This window comes from Canis lupus, chromosome 5, assembly GCF_003254725.2.
Source record: "Canis lupus dingo isolate Sandy chromosome 5, ASM325472v2, whole genome shotgun sequence".
Taxonomy (NCBI): Eukaryota; Metazoa; Chordata; class Mammalia; order Carnivora; family Canidae; genus Canis; species Canis lupus.
In genome coordinates, this window is record NC_064247.1 from 12711804 (window position 1) to 12733992 (window position 22189).

The 22189-nt window shown below is 46.1% G+C and overlaps 1 long non-coding RNA gene across 5 annotated transcripts in view; it reads left to right on the forward strand.

Annotated features, from left to right (window-relative positions):
- Positions 1-19253, forward strand: part of LOC125755083 (uncharacterized) — a 42189-nt gene extending 22936 nt beyond the window's left edge. Inside the window, exons 1-4 of one of the 5 annotated variants that reach the window (XR_007410623.1) lie at positions 12382-13069; positions 16467-16581; positions 17902-18173; positions 18806-19253. This is a non-coding gene — a long non-coding RNA (uncharacterized LOC125755083). Of the gene's footprint in view, positions 1-12381; positions 13070-16466; positions 16630-17901; positions 18174-18805 lie in introns of those variants that run through there. The other 4 variants (XR_007410624.1, XR_007410621.1, XR_007410622.1 and 1 more) reach the window with 4 other exon arrangements.
- The last annotated feature ends 2936 nt before the right edge of the window (positions 19254-22189 follow it).

The window sequence follows — 22189 nt, forward strand, 5'->3', positions numbered from 1 at the left end:
AGGAGAGGGGTTCCTAGGCAGGGAGAGAAATGCAGACTGAGTCTCAAGGGCAGGAAGAGCCAGAGGACAAAGGAAGTTGATGTTCAACTGACTTATAACATTGAGACTCTTCTGAACAGTCTTAAGAACTGGGCGTGGGGATGCCTGGGTGACTCAGTTGACTAAGTGTCTGCCTTCTGTTCAGGTCATGATCCCAGGACCCTGGGATTGAGTCCTGCATCAGGCTCACCACTCAGTAGGGAGTGTGCTTCTCCCTCTACCCCTCCCCTCTGCTTGTGATCTCTCTCATTCTCTCTATCCCAAATAAATAAAAAAACAAACAAATAAATCTTAAAGAAAAAAAAAGAATCAGAAATGGAAAGAGAAAGAAAACAGACATTTCTCTGGAGCCTGTCCATAAAGGGGCATGAAGGGCATTTCAGGTTATCTAAGTGTGGTGGTCTTTCCAAGCCAGAGTAAGTGCCCCCACTTCTGGCAATCTGAGTTATTTCTATGTTTCTAATCACTTGTGTCGTGGGATCCTGATTCCTTGCATCCTCAGCTCAGAGCACACTAACCCTCCTTAGGGCAGCCCCAAAGAAAAATTATGGTGGCTCTCTAGCATTCATGAGGGTCCTGGGGGACCATGGGCAGAGGATTTGGAGAAACAACTTGAAGCACAAGCTGGGGCAGTGTCCCATCCTGCCCTGATGAAGGCCTTCTAGGCTGAGGGCCTGGGCCTGCTTAGGGCACTCATGCATCACCCCTCACCACACTTCTTCTTGGGGTCTATGACCCCTGGCTCTTTTGGGACCATATCCAACTGGGTCCAACTCTTGGGAATAGATACCTTCAGACTCAGGGCCCATTTCCATATCTTCTCCTCATTCTCTTTTTTGACCTCATTCTCAAAAGCCCTTATTCTTCTCACTCACTTTTTTTTTTCTCAACCATTAAAGTGTTCACTGATTCCCCCAAAGGGCTGGACAGTTGGTAGATGGACTAGAAAGTCTATACAGTCCTTGGCAACATCTGAAAACTTGTTCATCTTCACACAGGGTTGGGGAGGACTCAGTTCCTAGAAACACAAGTTGATTTTTTTGGCCCATGGAAAATAATGTTTCCAGACCTTTCTGCTGAGTCATCATCTACCAGGGATGGACAAAAGGACTTCTTGCCTCAGTTGACAAAACATAAGCAGAATAGAAACAGTCAAAAGAACTCCCAGACAATAGATTCTTCATGAGCCCCCCCGCCCCCCTCCATGAGCTAAGTTTTCCCTGGGTTACCTCATATACATTTATAGTAAATGCTTCCTCTCCCCTACAAGAAGAGGGCTCAGAAATGTGTCCTTCGCGTCATCTTTTCTGTCCCTTGTCACTTAACATTGTACCTTATACCTAACAAATGCTCAGTAAACATCTGAGGGCCCTGCTCATATCTTCTGTAAAAGTTTTTTAAATTAATTAATTAATTAATTTTTTATTTGAGAGAGCGTATATGGGTGGGGACAGGGGTAGAGGGAGAGAGAGAGAGAGAGAACCCTAAGCAGACTCTCTGCTAAGCACAGAGTCTATGTCGGGCTTGATCCCAGGACCCTGAGATCACAACTTGAGCTGAAATCAAGAGTCAGATGCTCGGCGGGCTGAGCCACCCAGGCACCTCACCACACCCTCATATCTTTATTGCTGCTACTTCAACACTTCCTTATGATACCTGGTTTCAAGTCCTTTCACCACTGTGTTTTATCCCAGACATAGTCTCCAATAGTTATTGGAGGCTCTCTTCAAGAGAGGCTCTTGCAAGAAAATTAAACCTCTCAGCTGTAGACTGACTTGTCCAGAGCAGGGACTTTGTGACAAGGTCACACTATTAAAATCTCTCTGTAGGGATTAATACCAACCCACTAATCTGTACCCTTAGGGTTACTCAAGCAGTTATAAACACACCTAGTTGGTGGCCTTAACCCATATTCCTCCATCTGGAACATCTGGATATCATAGGAGATCTTGTTAAATGCTGCTCAAGTCCCGAAACACTTTGTCTGTTACAGTTCCAAGGTCTACTGGAATAATCTATTGAATAGCATATAATTCTATTTGCATAGGTGTAACAAGATAGCAACTTATTTTTCTCTCAAGTAAAAGTCCAGGCTGGGATGCTGGCTTTGCTCCAAGAAATTATCAGGGGCATAGGTTGTTTCTGAACTGCTCCCAGGTACTGCCCTCATCCACACAGTTTTAAAGGACTTCCTCATTTACATTTTAGTAAATCATGTGTATTTTTGTTTTAGGGCATGACTCAAAAAGGAGTCATGCCTTTTGCTCATACGCATTGCCAGAACTTGGTCACGTGGCTAAGAAATTTCACTTTTGTTTTAAGTAGCTCAGGTAAGCTGAATAGCCCACGCCCCCAGCCCCAGCCACCAACCTAGATACTCACATCCTAATCTCTACAACCTGTGTGTTACCTTCTATAACAAGGGGACTTTGCAGATGTGATTAAGCAAAGGCTCTTGAGATGTGAGGTTATTCTTAATTACCAAGTAAGTCCAATGTAATAAGAAGGTCCTCGTCCATGGGAGACAGGAGAGTCAGAAGGCAGAGGATGAAAGCAGAGGTCAGAGAGAGAAAGAGAGAAAAATGTGAAGATGTGCCGGTGGCTTGGAAGAGGCCATAAGCCAAAGAATGCAGGCAGCCTCTAGAAGCTAGAAAAGGCTTGGAAACAGGTTGTCTCTTAGAGCCCCCAGACAAAATGCAGTCCTCCTCTTCCATTTTAGATTTCTGGCCTCCAGAACTATAAAATGGCAAATTTGTGATGATTTAGGCCACTAAACTTGGGGTAATTTTTTTTTTTAAGGTTTGATTTGTGTGGAGGGTATATGTGTGTACAGTTCTGTAAATAGAGCTACTCTTGGTGCAGCAAGAGGTTTATACTCTGAGAGGTGCCTGGGACTTGAGACCCCTGCCATTCTTCTTGGGAACATTCTTCCAGTTTCCCATCTCAGCCTGCTCTGGGGGCATCTGTGTGGTGAGTAGGGCAACAGGCACAGTCTCATGCCACTTGTACTCTCCTTCCTTTTTATTTTTTTAAAGATTTATTTATTTATTTATGATAGACATAGAGAGAGAGAGAGAGAGAGAGGCAGAGACACAGGAGGAAGGAGAAGCAGGCTCCATGCCAGGAGCCCGATGTGGGACTCGATCCCAGGACTCCAGGATCGCGCCCTGGGCCAAAGGCAGGCGCTCAAACCGCTGAGCCACCCAGAGATCCCAATTTTTACAGCAGCAATAGGAAACTAATATAGTATCCATTGGCTGGGCTAAAGTATCCATTCCTATGGAAAAAGGAAAGAAAAGATATTGGGGGACAGGTAGTAGTCTCTACCATGACTTTTTAATAACTGTCTTACAGCTGTTCCTAAAGATCACCTCTTTCTCTTCAAGTTGCCCACAAACATTCTTTTGAAAATCCCATCATTTATCTTGCCGGGGATCCTTGTCAAACTCTCAGGCCTGTAGTGTTAGGAGTCTTTTCCTGAAAACAATTCAGTCTCCAGCCCATCTCTCATTGTCCCCGATGCCCAGAGATAACAGCTAAAGGTCCAACCAAGTTGCTCATCATCCTGGTATTGGTTGCAGGGGCTCAACATCTGACATTGTCTGAAGCCTCAGAGTGTTTCCCAGCTTCTTCTTGCATCTTGGAACCCCTGTCCCCACCTATGAATGGTCATTTGCCCTTTAAGGGGGGAGATCACTCTCTTTGAGACAGAATTCTGAAACAACTCAGAGGCTGAGGACTTCTGTCTCAATGTTGCCCATCAGCAGCATGCCATCAGCATTCGACAACGGACTTGGAAGTTCAGGCTTAAATGACCTTAGTATTAGATCACCCCCATGGTGCCTACAGAGGCCAAAGCCATCGCTGCTCTCTTGCCCAATTAGAAGAATGCAAAGGATTCAGTTTTCTCCGTGGGCCTTTTGGTGTGGATTTATCGCCTTACAGGAGAAACCAACTAACTGCCCATGTTTCTGGGCCTCCATGCTCCCCACAATAGTTCCAGGCTTGCTCAGACTGATGTATCTGCTTACCTCAGTTCACCCAAGATCCACAGCTTCTTCTAAGAGCCATTTGCTCTCAGAGAAGCAGCCTATGGGATGACAGCCAGGCTAATGGGGAAATCAAATAATTCTAAGGCTTAAAGTTTCCAAGAGATGAGCGCATTTCTCTTTTGTTCTCCTCACCTGCTCTGTGTTCTCTCTGCCAACACTCTCTCTGCCCCAGATTCATTGGCAGTCAAGGCAGGAGCCAACTGCCTACCGAGGCGTCCTCATTAAAATGCACCGCTCTTGCTAATTAGGAGCCAAGGTTCTCCCACGGTGGGCTTGGCCTGGGTATTGCCATTATCTTCATAAATAGACTCTTTACTTTGCAAATGGTGCTGTCATAGCCCGGCATTCCCGACCTGGCAAATGCTCTGCGCATTCTTAAGTGGCGGAGGGAATGTGTTAGCAGGAGAAGGCAGAGGCATTCATGCTGAAGCAGGGGCTCTGTCCTGACTTCACCCCTCTCTGTCTGGGCAGCAGGCAGCCAACACAACGGCTGAATCTGAGTGCACAACCACAATGTGAAGTAACCATATGGCCCAGGTTTCCTGGGAGATCTTATTTCTCAATCATTTTAGTCTTTACAGCAAAGTCAACTTGTTTCTGCATAAAATGCATACATATTTTTTAAGTGCTCTAATTGTTTTACCTTTTAGAAGGCTATGCTTGTCAATAATAAATTCCAAATCAGGGGGGAAAATCGGATGAGTTCTTAGTCTCCTACATCTGCCTTATGTAATCTCTATGAGAAGATGTTCACTTATTTCATTTCTTTTACCTACAAAAAACTCTCTATCATCTCTGCCTATCTAATGCTTACCTGTCGTTGCTAGTACTAGTTCTTTGGCAAGGTCTGTTCTGATTCCCTCAATTAAATGTAACCTTTCCCTTCTCTGCAGTGTCAGTGTATCTGTTTATCTCTCCTTTATGGAACCTATTTGTGAAATGCCAACCCTGTGCCAGGTCTGTGCTGAACACACATAGCTCTATTCCTTACAATGAATTTGCAACTTATGTGTTATCCCCATTTTATAGATGAGAAAACTGAGGCTCGGTGACATCAAGAAATGTGCCCAGGGATATCCCCCTGGGGATAGGGGCAAGGAGCTGAACAAGGCTCGAGGATCTGAGTTGTCATTCATAATGGACTTCTCATACTAAATTGCAGACTCCTATAGGGAAGATCCTGTCTGCCTTCTTGGCATTTCCAACCTGAGGCACTCAAGGTTGTAATGCCTTGATTACAATTTAATTAGAGAGATAAAACACGTCTTCAAGAAAAATAGCTATATTAGAAAGCAGTCTAAAGTGTAGCTGATGGGGGTGGCACCTGGCTGGCTCGGTCGGTGGAGCTTGTGACTCTTTATCTCAGGGTTGTGAGTTCGAGCCCTATGTGGAGTAGAGATGACTTAAAAATAAAAATCTTTAAAATAAATAAAGTGTAGTTGGTACAAGCAGTATACCTTCTGCTGCTGAATATAATCTTCTGCAAAACTTACCCTGAAAAGGTTCATACAGCTGGTGAAGGTATAGGGCAAGTTGTTAGCCCTCCCCCTAATGCTGGTGTTAGAGCAGAGCACTTCTCAAACTTTGACCTGCATGTGAACCACTTAGAGATTTTGTTAGAATAAAGATTTTTTAAAAGATTTTATTTATTCATTCATAGAGACACAGAGAGAGAGACAGAGACACAGGCAGAGGGAGAAGCAGGCTCCATGCAGGGAGCCCGATGTGGGATTCGATCCTGGGACTCCAGGATCACACCCTGGGCTGAAGGCAGGCACCAAACCACTGAGCCACCCAGGGATCCTCTAGAATAAAGATTCTGATGCATGTTTGTATATATAGGGGGGTGGGACTCAAGGCTCTGCATTTCTAAAAAGCTCCCAGGTGATGTCACAGCTGCTGGTCTTGCTGGCCTCACTTTGAATACCGAGGCTCTAAGAGACTGAACCATAAACTATAACTGGGGGAACTGAAAGGAAAAGAAGGAAGAGTGAGGGAAGATATGGAGGTTAGAAACCAGAAGGGATTAGAAACGGGTAAGAAGTACATGTGTCATGCCTTTCTCTATGTTGTAACCTTTGTCTGGAAATCCCTTGTATACTCTTTCACTGAAAAACCTTTATTTATCCTTTAAGACAACTCAGGGGTGGGCCCCTGGGTGGCGCAGTGGTTGAGGATCTGTCTTGGCTCAGGTTGTGATCCCGGGGTCCTGGGATCAAATCCTACACGGGGCTCCCTGCATGGAGCCTGGCTCTCCCTCTGCCTGTGTCTCTGCCTCTCTCTGTGTCTGTCATGAATAAAGAAATACAATCTTAAAAAAGAAAGAAAGAAAGAAAAGCAAGCAAGCAAGCTCAGAGGTCATTCCCAGGAAACTTCGCTGAACCTCCATGCTGGGCTAGTTTTCCTCTCCTGTACTTTCGTGACAATCAACACACATTCAGTCTTATCTAGCTGCTTCCCCATCTGACTGTCCGTCCCTTGAGGTCAGGGACTGTGCATTAACAATCTGACACATGATAGATGCTCTTTTTTTTTTTTAAGTTTTTTTTATTTATTTATGATAGTCACACAGAGAGAGAGAGAACGAGAGGCAGAGACACAGGCAGAGGGAGAAGCAGGCTCCATGCACCGGGAGCCCGATGTGGGATTCAATCCCAGGTCTCCAGGATCGCGCTCTGGGCCAAAGGCAGGCGCTAAACCGCTGCGCCTCCCAGGGATCCCTCTTTTTTTTTTTTTTTTTTAAGATTTTATTGATTTCTTTTTAGAGAAGGAGAGTGAGCAGAGGGAGGGGCAGAGGCAAAGGGAGAGAGAGAGTCTCAGGCAGACTCCATGCTGAGTATGAAGCCCAACACAGGGCTCCATCTCACCACCCTGAGATCACAACCTGAGCCGAAATCAAGAGTCAGACGCTTAACCAACTAAGCCCCCCAGGTGGAGCCTTGAAAGATGCTCCTAAATGAGATGAGCCTACTGGGAAACTGAGGAGCTGGTAATGAGAAGGCAAGGGTAGAGTATTAGAGATGGAAAGGAAATAAAGTCAGGGCAACAAAGGAATTCCATATAACAGTCATCTCTTGCTACAATAAGGCTATGTAAGAAACTACCAGAAAACCCAGTGTCTTAAAACAATAAGCTTATATATTAGTCATAAGTGTATGGATCAGCTGGACAGTTTTGCTCCTGAGTAGATTCTCATGCACCTGCCCTCAGTTAGCAGATTGGCTTTGCTGATCATGGCTGGGCCTTCTTGCATAGCTGAGACCTCAGCTCAGGGCTATCACTCAAGCAGGTTTGGACTCCTATCCAAGGCAGTGCTCCAAGAGAGGAAGTGAAGTGTGCAAGGTCTCCTGATGCCTCGCCTTGGATATGGCACTGTGCTACTTTTTTTAAAGATTTTATTTATTTATTCATGAAAGACACAGAGAGAGAAAGGCAGAGACATAGGCAGAGGGAGAAGTAGGCTCCATGCAGGGAGCCCGATGTGGGACTTGATCCTGAGACCGTGGATCACACCCTGAGTCAGAGCTCAACCACTGAGGCACCCAGGTGTCCCTACTTTTTTTTTTTTTTAAGATTTTATTTATTTATTTGAGAAAGAGAGCATGAATGGCAGGGAGGGGCAGAAGGAGAGAGAGAAGCAGATTCCCTACTGAGCTATAAGCCCATGGTGGGGCTCAGTCCCAGGACCCCAAGATCATGACCTGAGCCAAAGGCAGAGCTGAAAAGACTGCAGCAGCCAGTTGCCCCAGCAGAATACTACTCTTGCTTCATTTTATTGACCCAAACAAGTTGAAAGTCCAGTCCAAAGTCAAGAAGTGGGGACTTGGACTCTACTGCTTGATAGAAAGAGCTACAAGTCAAAGAGTATGTGCACAGTACATGGAGCAGAAGATGTGGAGCCATTGTTGCAATCAACTGCCTTAATTTTAGATCAACTCAGACTCCTTGACTCTTAGAAGAGTAAGTAAGAGCATGCAAATTCCAGGGCACACTAGTAGTCGGCCATGACCTTAATGCTGTCACCTTTAGGAGACAAGTGGGTTGCAAACCATAGCCGCTTTTCATTATTTGCACATCAGTCACCCAAGGCAAATGTTCTTTCCCAGACTGGCTTCTTAGCTGGTTCCTCCCACTGTCCAGCTGGTGTGTGTTCATATAACTCAGACTTGGTCTAAAATTAGGGTGAGCAAAACATGATTAGAGAGGCGAATTGGTGGCAAAAAAAAAAAGTAAAATTGAACTAAAACTAAATATAAATACCTTTATAGTTAGCTTCATTCAGATTACCTGTTCCCACAATCCATGTAGATACTTAGAGTTGTTTTCACTCGTATGTAGAAGTAACAAAACAAATGAACATAGAAAAAAAAAGACAAACAAAAAAAAAAAAACAGATTCTCTCTTTTTAAAAAGATTTTATTTATTTATTTAGAGAACACGTGAGGGAGGGGCAAAGGGAGAGGGAGAGAGAGACTCTCAAGTAGACTTCTCGCTGAGTGTGGAGCCTGATGTGGGGCTTCATCCCACAACCCTGAGATCATGACCTGAGCTGAAGTCAAGAGTCAGATGCTCAACTGACTGAGCCACCCAGGTGTCCCCCCACCCCGCCCCAAACAGACTTAAATACAGAGAACAAACTGGTGGCTGCCAGAGGGGAGGTGGGCAGGAGGATGGAGGGAATAGATAAAGGGGATTAAGAGCACACTTATGATAAGCACCATGAAATGCATACAATTGTTGAATCATTCTATTGTACACCTGAAACAATTGTATGTTAACTATATTTGAATTTTTTTTAAAAAAAGAGTATATGTAAATCCTCCCTCACACATTTCCCTCCCTGCCAGCCACACTTCCTTCTCCCCAAAGGCAAACAATGTTATTTATTAAATATGTCTTCCCGGAAATGCAAGAATAATCAGATGTAAACAAAAAATACATGCATAGGTCATCGCCTCTCTAGTTGTGGTTTATTTTTTCCAATTAACATTATATCTACAAAGAGTTCTCCAATTCAGGTCACAAACACTTTCTCACTCTTCGTTAGGGCTGCATAATTTTCCATTGTGTGGCCGTATCTGAGGTCACGGACTCCGTCCCCCATTGACAGGCACTTCATGTTTCCATTCTGTTGCTATCATGTGATCTCAGCCTGAGAGGGCTTGAGCGAGCACAGCGATAGATTCCAGAGCTTGGCCCTGTGAATGGATGGGTGACAATGGCTGCTCTATTATCTTCTGATTGGAGTCTTTGTCTTAGTTTGTAACCTTGCCACATTAAAAACAAACAGAAAATTCCATGAAGACATTCCACTTGACCTGTGCCCAGCATTTGGGGAACTTTATGTTCTCAGTGACCTCCAGAGGAAGCCATATGGGATAGTAGGGAGCCAGGGAGTGAGCAGAATGTGATTAAAAATACAATCGGCTCTGTTGCATTTTTAAAGAGCTGTTGAGAACTGTTTAAGGGGAATGCCAGTTTGTTATCTCCATGCTTAAGAGCTTTTCCACATTAGCGAGCTCTGCTTTGCTCCCATCAGCACTTTCTCATCTGGAGGGTGAGTTGCAGGTGTGCGGAACCAATGTCTTGAAAAAAGCTATATGGCTGAGGTAACTGGACACTTAGCGATCCCAGAACACCTGGGAGTCGTCTAAATGCTACAATCTGAGATTCAGGGAGGCCAAATCAGTTTGAATCTCAATTTGCCCAGAGCCCTGGTATACACCAATCAGTTCCAAATGCCAGCTCATGCTGCCTCAGACTCACCCCAGTGCCCGTTAAAGAACACAGTGCTGGGTCCCCACCTCATGGACCCAAGGAACAAGCTTGGCTGGAATCTATAACGAGCTCTCTGGGTAACTCGGAAGCATCGTCAGGACTGGGAATTTTACCAAGGCAACAGCGCAGATAAACACTACTGCATTTAGAAACCAGGAAGCTCAGGCCTTACAGACTCGATATGTGGGACACACCAAATGTTCTGCACCCTATCAGCCTGATGCTCAGGCATGGAAAAGACTTAACATTCTCTCTGGCTTTAAAGGCTGCAAATGTGAAGCTCAACCACCTCCCAGCTCCTGGTTGGTCAGGTTTCTGACAGGGACCCTGAACGTGACTCTGCAACACCACAATCTACAGGGAAATGTGTGGAAGGACAACGCTGCCCAGGGGACAATCCAATTCTCCCCTCTGTCTTTTTTTTTTTTTTTAAGATGTATTTATTTATTAGAGAGAAAGAGTGCAAGCAGGGGGAGGTAGAGGAAGAGGGAGTGAGAATCCTCAAGGAGACTCCCCACTGAGCATGGAGTCTGACATGGGGCTCAAGCCCAGGACCCTGAGATCAGGACCTGAACTGAAACCAAGAGTCAGACACTTAACCGACTGAGCCACCCAGGTGCCTCTCTCCCTTTCTGTCTATGTTGATGGACACAAGCCATCAGGATGAGTAATAGTGCCCTGGGTACTAGGTAGGAGGTTAGATTAGGTCCGGGATCCATCAGGCTGGCAAGGAAGCTAGTCTAAAGAGGGATACTAGATAGAAGGCTGGGCCACAGTCCCAGGCAGATGGCAATTGCTGCCATGTGGTGGCCCTGCCCAAGGAAGAGCAATTGCTTTTTCAAGGAATTGTACACATATAGACGATTGGGTAGTGCTGGTGGGAGGGCAGGCAGGTAATTCAGGTGCACCTGCACTTTAGGGAAAACTGTCTGGTCTTAAAGTCCAGAATCCATCTGGGAAGCTCTGTTTTCCTTGGGGGAAACTAGGCCGTCTCACCTACTCATGGTCCACCAATGTTGGTGGCTGTTGTCACACCCACATATGTGGTCATGCAAGGGATCTCAGGTGGGACCTGTGTCTGACTACAAAGGGAGCTGTTGATTCTGGGGATGGATCGTCAGGGCTGGCTCTCTCGGCTAGACCTCACTTGTCCCTTTAGGTGGGGAAGACTGATTTTCCTACTTCTATGTAAATGCATTAAGTGTTTAATTTCCAAGCTCCAACCAGGATTCTAGAGAAGCAGGCAATAACACTTTGCTATTTCAGGACGTAGCTGTGCAAATAAATCCTCTTTGAAAAGTCAAAATCTGTTTCTCAAAATCTTAACAGTGCTTTCTACATAGTTGGTTCTCAGGAAGTGTATAGATCAATTATCATCCCGAAGTTAAGTGATATTTAGCCATAAAAAGATACCCTATTCTATGATGGAAGGACATGGTAATGTTCTCATATTTTCCAACGCCCTGAATCTGCGCTAGAATTTGCCCACCATGACTTGCAATCATCCTTTATGCTTTGAAAGTATGCCACTTCCGTGAAGGAGTAAATGGATAAAGGATTCACATGCAAATGCCTCCATGGATTAAGGAATTTTAGGTAAATACTGCAGAGTGAACAAAACCCCCTTTCTAAAGCCCCTTTCTCTAAAGTATCAATCCATGCTTAAACCCAAGACAACCGGAAGCACCTCTGCTCTGCAGTTCCTCATAGCGACCGTACAGCTTCCTCAACTGGGGCTCCCAAGCACAGGCCTGAGCAGTTACTGGTGTAAAGATTTCAATTACTGACCAGATTTTGTCTTACTGAGTTGGATAGGAAAGGGATTTGGGGAGATGAGGGAGACGGGGGAAAAGAGAGAAGAGACAAAGGAACCCAGAGGGAAGAGAGTTTGAGCCCCACTGCTGCCATTGCCACCAGCACCTCAGGGTTGTCAGGGACTGGGTCACAACAGAACAGAGAAGAAAAAAGAGAATTGGGCCATTTTCTCCACTCCATTCAGAGTCTCCTTCCTGCTTTGTAGAGCCAGAATTAGAGGCCTTCTAGAACCCTCTCTGTCCATAACCAGTTCTCGCTTCCAGTTTTGGGGCTGCCTTGAGTCCAAGCCAGAAAACGTCAAGAGAAAAAAGGGCGGGGTAGGGCACCCCAATGCTGGCTCTGCAGCACTTGAAATTCTGGTCTTTCCCAATCCATCTGCTATCACTTATTTTTCAGTCCTCAAATAGCTGCCCTGTGCATTCTTTCCAGTTTTTAGAGCTGCATCCACTGGGAGAGACGGGTAGGGGTGCCCATTTCATGTGCGATCCTCCTATTTTGCTTTGCAAGGATCCTACGTAGCTCTACTTCACGGACTATAAACTGATAAACCGGGCCTTAAATTACTCACTTTATTTCATTCTGAGACGAGTTCACAAAAGCAAAAAATCACTAAGGGAGAAGTTTATCTATTAAGGAAAGTCACATAAGTTTGGTTTCTCAACTCTCGGTTACTTTATGTCCTCTTTAAGATCATGGGCAAGAAAAGTCAAAGCTGATTACCAGGTACTGTGTGCACCTGCTAAGAAAAACAGCTGTCATGCCCTAAGGCGCTCAGGGCCCAAAGTAAGGCATTAAGGTCAGAGTTGTGGTTTAAGACACCAGGCTCTGGTCCCTACAGAGAGGTCTTTCCTACGGGCCTCAGGACTTCACTCCCTAACAATCTTGCTCTCTCAAAGCTTTTTCAAAGTATTCAGCGAGCTGCCAAGACCAGGATGTTCTTCATCAAGGACTTCCGAGGAGATAAGATTTAATTTGCACTTCTGTTGGCCTTGTTAGGGCGGGTGAATTCCAGGGAGTGATGTATGTTTTCTGTAAACTCAGCAGGCCATTGTTGAACGGGGTTTCTGCAGATATTGTCAGTGGGAATATAATTTGGGTCAATGAATCATAAATTCTATTTTGGTAATTTGCCGAAGACAACATTGAGAACGTAGCTATCCCAGTGGGGAAAACTGGAAAGAGACATTCATAACTTTAACAGCACGGCAGTAGGGTGGGGAGGGGGAGGGGGGAAGAAGGGAGGCATTCTGCTCAACAGATTGCAGGCTTGTTTTCAACCAATTAGTCACCAAGCAGGTAGGATTTTCCTCCAAGTGCTGGGGGTGACTACCAAGCAGCGACAGAGGACTAGGCAGCCACAAGCAAACAGGAACATGCCACTCGAGGTAAGTCCCCTGAGATTCTCAGATGACCACCTATGTTCCGTTTATCAACCCCATAAACTTGTCCCTTGGAACAAATCCATAGACACTGAATGCAGCAGCCTCGTGCTGCTCTTGTCCTAGTTTCTGTAAGGTTACAGAGGAGAGCCAGTTCAGGCACTGGCTTTCTCTCTCCTTCCCTTTGCCTCACAAAATTCAGGTGAAGCTCTTGGTTCTAGGAGACTCAGCAGGGGGCAGGCGCCGTAGGAAGAGTACAAAGAAGAATGATTTTGTTCATTGGATGTGGCCCTTCCTCAACACAATTTTAGCTGCTTCACATGGGAAGAGATGGGAAAAAGAAACAAGAACAAAGCACCCCAGGTCACCGCTATTCAGCCCGGGAATTAAATCTTGGACCCTCAACTGGAATGCCCTTCTGATTAGCACATCCAGGTCTGGAGGGAGAGAGAAGCATTGTACCTGAGGGTGGCTGTAAAATCAAGGTCAGACGATTCTGTATTTACCCTCTCCAGCCAGCCCCCTCACCAATCAGTCCTCAGAGCTTTGTGCAAGTGAGAACAGCTGTCCTTTGTTTCTGACAAGGACAAACAAGAGAGCTGTAGTTTGATTGCAGTAGGCGGGATTTGGATTAGATGTGACGAATGATTGTTAGACTCCAAGTATTAGGAGGCAGAGGGAATGAGTTACGAGAGAGAGTCCTGCTAAAGGTTTTAGAGGCAGCTCTCTTCGTGGGGTGATCGAAGACAGTTCTTCCAGGAGGACCAATTACCCGGAGAAGGAAAAGAGAAACAACCTTCATTCAAAATGAGCAATGGTTTCCCCCTCACTGGGGAAGAGCTACTTCAGTTTCTCAAGGGGCACAGAAAACCACCTCCTGAAGTTTAAAAGACATTCTTAGCACCGGAGCAACAGCAACATCCTGTAGCTGGCCTTCCCAAACCTGGTCGCCCATTAGAATCTCTGGGGACTTATGGGTGCCATCCCAGTCCCATTAGATCAGAACGTTTGGGTGGTAGGGCAACAGGCATTGAGATTTTTTTTTTTTAAGATTTTATTTATTCATGAGAGACACACATTGAGAGAAAGAGGCAGAAACACAGGCAGAGGGAGAAGCAGGCTCCATGCAGGGAGCCCAACGTGGGACTCGATCCCGGGTCTCCAGGATCAGGCCCTGGGCTGAAGGCGGCGCTAAACCACTGAGCCACCTGGGCTGCCCCATTGAGATGTTTCTTAAAGCTTTCCAGGCGACTGGAAAGTGCATCCAGGGTTGAGAAGCCCCATGTGAGAAGCATAGATGATATTTAATCCCCTCTTTGAGGTCTTTCTAGTGGTTCAAACACGCGCTGGCTGGACCAAGGAAGTACAGAGTGTCTACTTCCATGAGTTGTCACAGTTTCCTATCGTTTGATTGCTGTGCTGGAGGATTAGCGCCCCAGGGATTATTCTGTGGGGGCAGGAGTCCCACTGGTAACGTGAAGGGGAGCCACTTCACAGCCTGGTTTCAAGAGTCTAGGAAAACAGCACGTAGGACTCAATGTTTTGAAGGCTCCCTCTGCAGAAAGGGAGGCTGTGACTCTATTGCTGGAGTCGGGGTCTCCACACTGCTGATTACAAGCTGCTGGTCCGTCTCCAGCTGTCACAGGGCAGAGTGTGTACAATGTCCCAAATTCAGGGAAACGATTGTCTGCAGTACGAAGCAGGCCCATCGCGAAGCCTAGTAACCGGCAAGAGAAGGGCAGCAAAGTGCAGGGGTTAGGAATCCCAGTTCTGGATTTGGACCGCCCTGGGTTCAAGGCCTACCATGCGCTAGCTTCGCCCATTGGCATTTACTTAATTTCGATTTGGGTTTCCTTATCTATAAAATGGGGATAATAACAGCAGCTGTTTCATATGGTTGGGATGATCCAGAGAAATGATAAATGCAATAGCTGGTGTTGCACTCAGTTCCAGTTGCCTACATTTATTTATTGCCTACATTGTTGGTGTGGGCGTTGCAGCGGAGGCTGTGGCGCTAGTGGGAGATGGGAGTTTTCTCAATGACAGAGCAGTGGCATCGAGGGCGCAGGAGAAGATGGGAGGGGGAGGCATCAGAGAGGACACCAGGCTGGTGCTGACAGCCGCTGCTCCAGGTCACGGGGCACTCGCTGCACCTTTACAGCGCCCATCCTGGGAAACCCTGTATCTGCTCAACTTTAGGAGTGAGTGAAGTGGTCACCTGATCTTTGTCCTTGTCATTCCCGGACAGTCTGAGTAAGAAGATTTGGGGGAGGGAAGCCAAGGAATCTGTATTTTCTTAAGAGTCCTCCGGGTGATTTCACAGCACAGGCAGGTTTGAGAACTCTCTGCAATCTCCCCAGTCCAATTAATAGAGGTCATAAGGGGCACCTGGGCGGCTCAGTAGTCAAGCATCTGCCTTTGGCTCAGGGTATGATTCCGGGGTCCTGGATCGAGTCCCACCCACATCAGGCTCCCTGCAAGAAGCCTGCTTCTTCCTCTGCCTGTGTCTATGCCTCTTTCTGTGTCTCTCATGAATAAATAAAGGAAATCTTTAAAAAAGGGGGGGGGGTCATGAAAGCACCTCTGCCTGAGCCCGCCGGCTCTCTCTGTATTCCTCTGCCTGAGATCAGCAGCTCAGGAGCCCCATGACACAGACAGCCGTGTGATCAAATATCTTCTTTTAAAGAGCACTTGGGTCTTGATGTGAGATCACAGAGTCCGAGCACTTAAGATCAAATTCAACAAATACACAGAATTCTTAAGGGAAAGAGAGGCAAGAGGTGTTTTGGGGACAGGGGTGATGTGAGGACAGGAAGGGGGCTTTTGGCAACATAAAAAAGAGGCCATCTGGGAGGTAGACAAAGGGAGTATGTACACCAGGAGGTGGAAAAAGGGCCCAGGATGAAAGGAGCAAGGATCCCAAAGACAAGCCTGCTTCCTTAACCAGCTAAATGCAACCTAGAAACTGCTGTTGACAGGGCACCTGCTGGCTGACAAGCATTGCGCCAAATATTTTAGCATCTATTTGATTTTCCACAGCAGTCCTACAACAAAGGCATTGCCAGTCCCGTCTGGCAAGTGCAGAAGTTGAAGTTCAGTTACCTTGTCCAATGAGGTGGATGGGGGAGCAGGGGGGTGGGCAGAGCAGACATTACAGTGAGGGTGAGGTTGGGTGTGAGGGGCAAGAGCAGGCATCTTTGCAAAAAGACCTCCAGCTGGTGACATGGGCTCCTGTGGTCTTCGGTCCTTTTTTCCCTAGACCTGTCCCTCGCAGTTTCAGCCCAGCCCATTCCTAAGGGCAGAAGGAGAGAGTGAACCCACTGAGCCCCTACTACATGCTAAGCCCTGTGTCTAGGGACACTCTAGAGCAAGGAGCTAACTAAATATTGTCCTCTGCTTCCAGCAATTACATGCTGTTGTCACCAGTGTGAAATCTCCCGACTATCCCCACCTGGTCTATATCACTGGACTAGTTGTCTGTGATATTTGTGCACCGTCTTGAGGCTTCGCAGACACAGGTAGAGCCCCGATGCCATCATACCGTGTCTTTGTCAGCCCTCCTCCCTGTAAGTTGGGCTCCGTCGTCTGCACTGCTGTTGCACTGATAGAATAATCACTTGTAGACTGACTGTCGCTGCTCTTTTAGCTTTTAATCTGTGATTCCTGGAACTTTATGCTGCTGTCCCCCGTCCCCTGAATTTCATCACCCAGGTTTGCCAAGCTTCTCTAAATAGTGTAGTCAAGGCTGTAGACTCTTGGGAGACAATCCTACATTCAGTGCATTCATTCATTCATTCATTCATTCATTTATTCACTCATCCATATTCACTGAGCTCTTTCTATGCTTAAGGTGCTGAACCAGTGATTGCCTAGGATTTGGGAATACAGTGGTAAATGAAACAGTCCCACCTCCCTGAAACTTAGAATACAGTTGACCCTTGAACAACGTGAGGGTTAGGGCACTGAGCCTCATGCAGTAGGACATCTGCATATAACTTTTTTTATTTTTTAAAATTTATTTATTTGAGAGCTGAACATGAGTGGGGTGGGAGGAGCAGAGGGGGAGGGAGAGAGAATCTCAAGCAGACTCCTCACTGATTTCAGAGCCCCATGTAGGGCTCAATCTCCCCACCTGAGATCATAGCCTGAGCCAAAATCAAGAGTCTGGCACTTCACAAAATGAGCCACTCAGGCATCCCGAAAATCTGTGTATAACTTTTGGCTCCCCAAGAATATAACTACTAATAGTCTACTGTTGACCAGTAGCCTTACTGATAACATAAATAGGAGACTAACACATATTTTATATCTTATATATTCTATACTGTATTTTTACAATCAAGTCAGCTAGATGAAAGAAAATACTATTAAGAAAATCACAAGGAAGAGAAAATACATTTACAGCATTGTATTGTATTTATTGAAAACAAATCTGCATATAAGTGGACCTCACAATTCAAACCTGTGTGTTCAAAGGTCAAATGTATAAGCTCCTAGAGAAGGTGGGGGAGCCTAGCCTCATGGATGAGGGAAGGTCTCTGAGAGAGTGTACTCAAGCTGGGATGGGTTAGCCAGACAGAGATGGGGAGAAAGAGGATTGCAGGCCTAGGAAGAGAATGCATGATGACCAGAAGTAAGATTTGGGGGCGGACCCCTGAGAATCTGGAAGAGGGAGAGAGAGAATCTCAAGCAGGCCCCACACCCAGCAGGGACCCCAATGAGTGGCTTGATCTCATGACCCTGAGATCATGACCTAAGCCAAAATCAAGAGTCAGATGCTTAACCAGCAGAGCCACCCAGGTGCCCCAACCCAATGTGTTACTTTTTTTTTAATGCAGGTGTCACATTTTGGTGCATCTGGCTGCTTCTCTCTTGCCACCAGCCTATGAATTTTATGAAGTACCTGTCTTTACATGCTCAGGGGCCAGCCCAAGAGACAGCACACAGCAAGTGCTCAATAAATGCTGCACTGAGCCCAGTGGGGCCAGGGCCTCGGCTGTGGCCCTGTCTGGTGCCTTTCTCTTCCCCTACACTCACGTTCTCAGCTTGTGTTGGAACTTCCTTGAGTTATGGAGATACTCTTCTATGTAAGAACAAGGCAGCAATATCCGTAAGTACCTGAGTATCTTGATATGCTAATCACTGAGATTTTTGTGATCTAGGCAAAAATGCTTAGGACAAGGTGAGACTGCCTTGACATCGAAACCTGCTCCCTTTCCTTACTTGCCAGAAAAAACTCTGTAGGTCATTGTTTTTTTTTGGGTCCTGTTTCCCACAGGATCTAGATGTAATTCATTTTCTAATTGTTCTCTTCTAAAGAAAAAAAAAAGCATAGAATTTTAAGACAAGTCACATTCATTATGCTATTAAGAAAATCATGGGCTTAATAGCTAGCTCCTAAAAATCTGTTTTCGTGTAAGGTTCTCCTTGGCTTTCAGTGGGTCTGAGAAAATCTGGCCAATCAAGGCTGTGTTCAGATCATCAGGCTGCCCCTGCTACCTTATAAGGTAACATCAATTTTTGCTCCTTTAGCTTTCCCATACTCCCCAGGCTGGGGGATCCCATTATTTTTGGACATTCTCTGGCTTTAGTCACCAATGGACACACTCAGCATGTCTTTCTGTCCCCCTACCCTGCCCTTTGCGGGAGACAGTCCTGCTCCAACCTTCCCTTTAGTGCTTTTCTGACCAGGCGTTTCCCACTTCAGTCACAATAATGACTTCTTATTTCACATATTCGCAGATGGAATCACAACCCTTCCAGACCCCGTCGTCCACCATTCCCAACCTTCTGATGGACACACACAAAGGAAACCCAGCCCACTACAGCTGCCATGACTGCCACCACCACTACCAGCAGATGTTTAATTAGCACTTACCCATACTAACTCACTCCATCTTCATAACCATCTTCTGAGGCAAGTACGCCATCCTTACTTTGAAGATGAGGAAGCTGAGGTCCCAAACTGTGCTCTTAAGCATCCTCTTATGCTGCTTTCTGCAAACAAGCACTGCGGCAGAGTACAGAGAACGTGACCTTTGAGGTTGGAAATTTCCTTGGCTTTGACATTTATTAGTTGAGTGATCTTGAACAGGTTACTTGACTCCTCTGAGCCTCTGCTTTATTATCTGTAAAAGAAATAGAGTTTCTACCTTGTAGTAATGAAGAAATAAAATCAGAAGCTCTCGCATCTCTGTCTCTTGAGTCACCATGGAGATTTTTTTCCTGAATATCTACTCTGTGTCTTTCTTCTGAACCCTTGCTTGGTGCCATTAGCCTTAAGGTCCTTGGAGGCCCAAGGCCTCCATCTGCAAAGGCCACAGGTCTGAAAGCCCCTGAAGGTTTCTGGAGGACCACAAAAGCCTTGGAACTTTAGTCCAGGGCCTCCGAGAAGGGGGTGGGGTTAGTCCAAGGCAGAATTAAATGAGCAAGGACTTTGTGAAGGGAAATGTTTATATGAGAGAAAGGGGAGGCTAAGAAGGACTAAGAAGGAGAGTTCTCAGTTCACAAATCATGCCTGACCAGAGGTAGGAAGGTTGGAAAGGCATCCTAGACTTCTGTGCAATCTAAGAAAGGTTTGGCGAGGCTGTCAGGGAGTCCTTGAGCCAACACTGCTGTCAAAGATGATCAGTGTCTCCCAGGAAGGATCTGTCTTATATCCCCAGTCCATTCCTCCACTACCTGGGAACAGTCCCTGGGAGGCATGTCCTCTTTGCCCCACTGGATTTCAGAATATGGTAGCCAGGGCCCTGGTCAGTGATGCTCAGTGTCCCTCCTAAATCAAAGCGAGGCATTGATATAAAGGAAAAAGATATGTTTCCTTGTCTTAAAGGTAGAGTATTATTCCATTACTTTTCTAGCAGCTGGAAAGTTTTTGTAAAATAAAAGATTGGGAATCATTTGGTTTTATTGTTGAGTAGTCCCATCTTTAATATTATAATACTAATACTCCCAGTCTCAGCGAATTCTAGAATGTCAGAGCTGGCGTCAGATTTTAGAATTTCCTCTACAGTATCTTGATGAAAGAGAGTCCAAGTGTCAAGAGTCAGTCATTCGGTTTCAATCTTTCTGGGAATGAAGAGTCGGGGCCATTGAAGCCCTAAATAAGTGGCCTTGGTTCTGCCCTTGCCTGTGAGCCTCAACTTCCTTCCTGATCACGTTCTAGCTACATCATTACCTACCAGTGATTCAGCCTAGCTATGAATTAGCTAGAATTACCCAAGGAGCTTCTTAATAATACGCATGCCACAGACGTATTTAATCAGTGTCTGCAGGCGGGGGAGGGGAGTTGGTGCACAGAAGTCCGCATTTTTGAAGGCTCCCTGGAAGATGAAAGAGATTTGCCAGCTGCACTTGAATTCCAAACCATGTTTTGTGCCTTGCTTGGGAACTGCTCTACCTCTTAACAGCCACCTTCCTTATGTCTGACCATGTGTCTTTCATGGCTCAGGCTCATTTGCATGTGTCATTGCCAGGCACACGATTACAGAGCTAGATGGTTCCTTCCGCACAGATCTGACCCTTGGCACCCCTAGAGGAAAGCAGTCGAGATGTCTCTCTTGCATGTCTTCAGAGGAACTTTTACTAAAGGTCCAAGCATTCGGAAAGCTTGTTACCCTCCCTTAGTAGAGGAGAACTGTCTTGGCCATGATGTCAATGGAATGTAAAATCCGAACAGATACTTGGAAGAATCTGACACAAAAATGCATATGGCAGATACACAGCTCACCCCCCCACATGCTCTCGCCTGGTTATACTTCCGCCTGACAGGTGTCCTGCTGACCTCAGCTCCCTGAGAGCTGGCGGCTTACTGCTAGCTATACTGAGCTCTTTTCTGGAAGCTGTTATTTTCCAGGCCCCTTCAAAACTCCCATAGGTCTGGCTTGGCACCCTCCCCAGCACAAGCTCCTGGACTCTCAGCCCTGAACCCCTATCTACCTGAGTTCCTAGACCTTCTGGCTCTTCTCCTTCCTCCCTGGTGGCCGAATGGTCTGGAGGAGATGGTGGCCCAATAAATTTGATGGCATGACAACCTCACTGCTTTATTCTTTTCCTGCACCCCCGTGGGCCTCGTTTCGTTCCCATGTCACAAGGACCATCCATTGGTGACAGACAAGAGAAAGGGCAGTCTTTAATTTAGTGACCTTGTAAAGTTAGTTTCATATGATGCCGTCCTGTCCAAGTGTTTTGTTTACTTGTATTTACTGTAATATAAGACTCTCTTTTTCTCCCCATTTCCCCCAAATTTGCACAAGTTGTCTCAGGATCTGCAGGGTCAGAGGATAATAAAGATATCTTGTCCATCTCAACACTGACCATCTCCCCTGGACCTGATTAGAATCCCTGACCGGGCCAGCACACTGTGATATGCTCCTGTCAGGGTGAGCCTCCTTTAGTCTCTTAAGGACTGACTATATCTCATTTCCCTTCTTTGAGAGAGTGTCAGTCCAACCTGAAGCCTTGCCAAGCTCAGCATAAAGGCCACTAAGGCGTGGTCACCCAGAAAGATAAAGAGAGCCAGCTCTCCCAAATGCTGGTGTGGCCTGGCCCTCTGGATTGTGATGGAGCAGACAGGCTGAAGTCAGAGCCTAAGAATTCAGCAATCATTGTGCTTGAGAAATGGCAATGCTATGCCAGGAGGAGTCAATAATTGTCAACAGGCTTTAGAAAACAGATTTATGGGTCTGGCCAGAGAAAGATGAGGTATTGGGTGCACTCGAGGTGTACTCGAGGTGCTGACATTCTGTCCCTGCTCTGCCTTGGACATGTGACCTGTCATTCATTCAGTCATGCAGTACTTTGGGGATGTCTCCTCTAAGCCTGGGCACATCAGCATGAAGGAGACACACAGAACCCTGGGCCTCATGGAGCCAAGAGTCAAGGGACACTGTCTCCGGGCCACTCTTTGCCCTCTAATGTTGAGTGAGAATGTTGAGTGCTGAATGATGAAAAGCCAAGGGAGTGGCTTTTTCTAAAATGTTTTGAGTATCTGGGAAAAAAGCTTTGATTTTGCTTGATCAGCTATCCCTTCTAATGTCCCCCAGGTTGGGACTGCTCAATGTCGAGATGCAAATGTAGATGCAAAAGGAAAAGATAAATATGTAAATAGTAGGACTGATTTGTCCC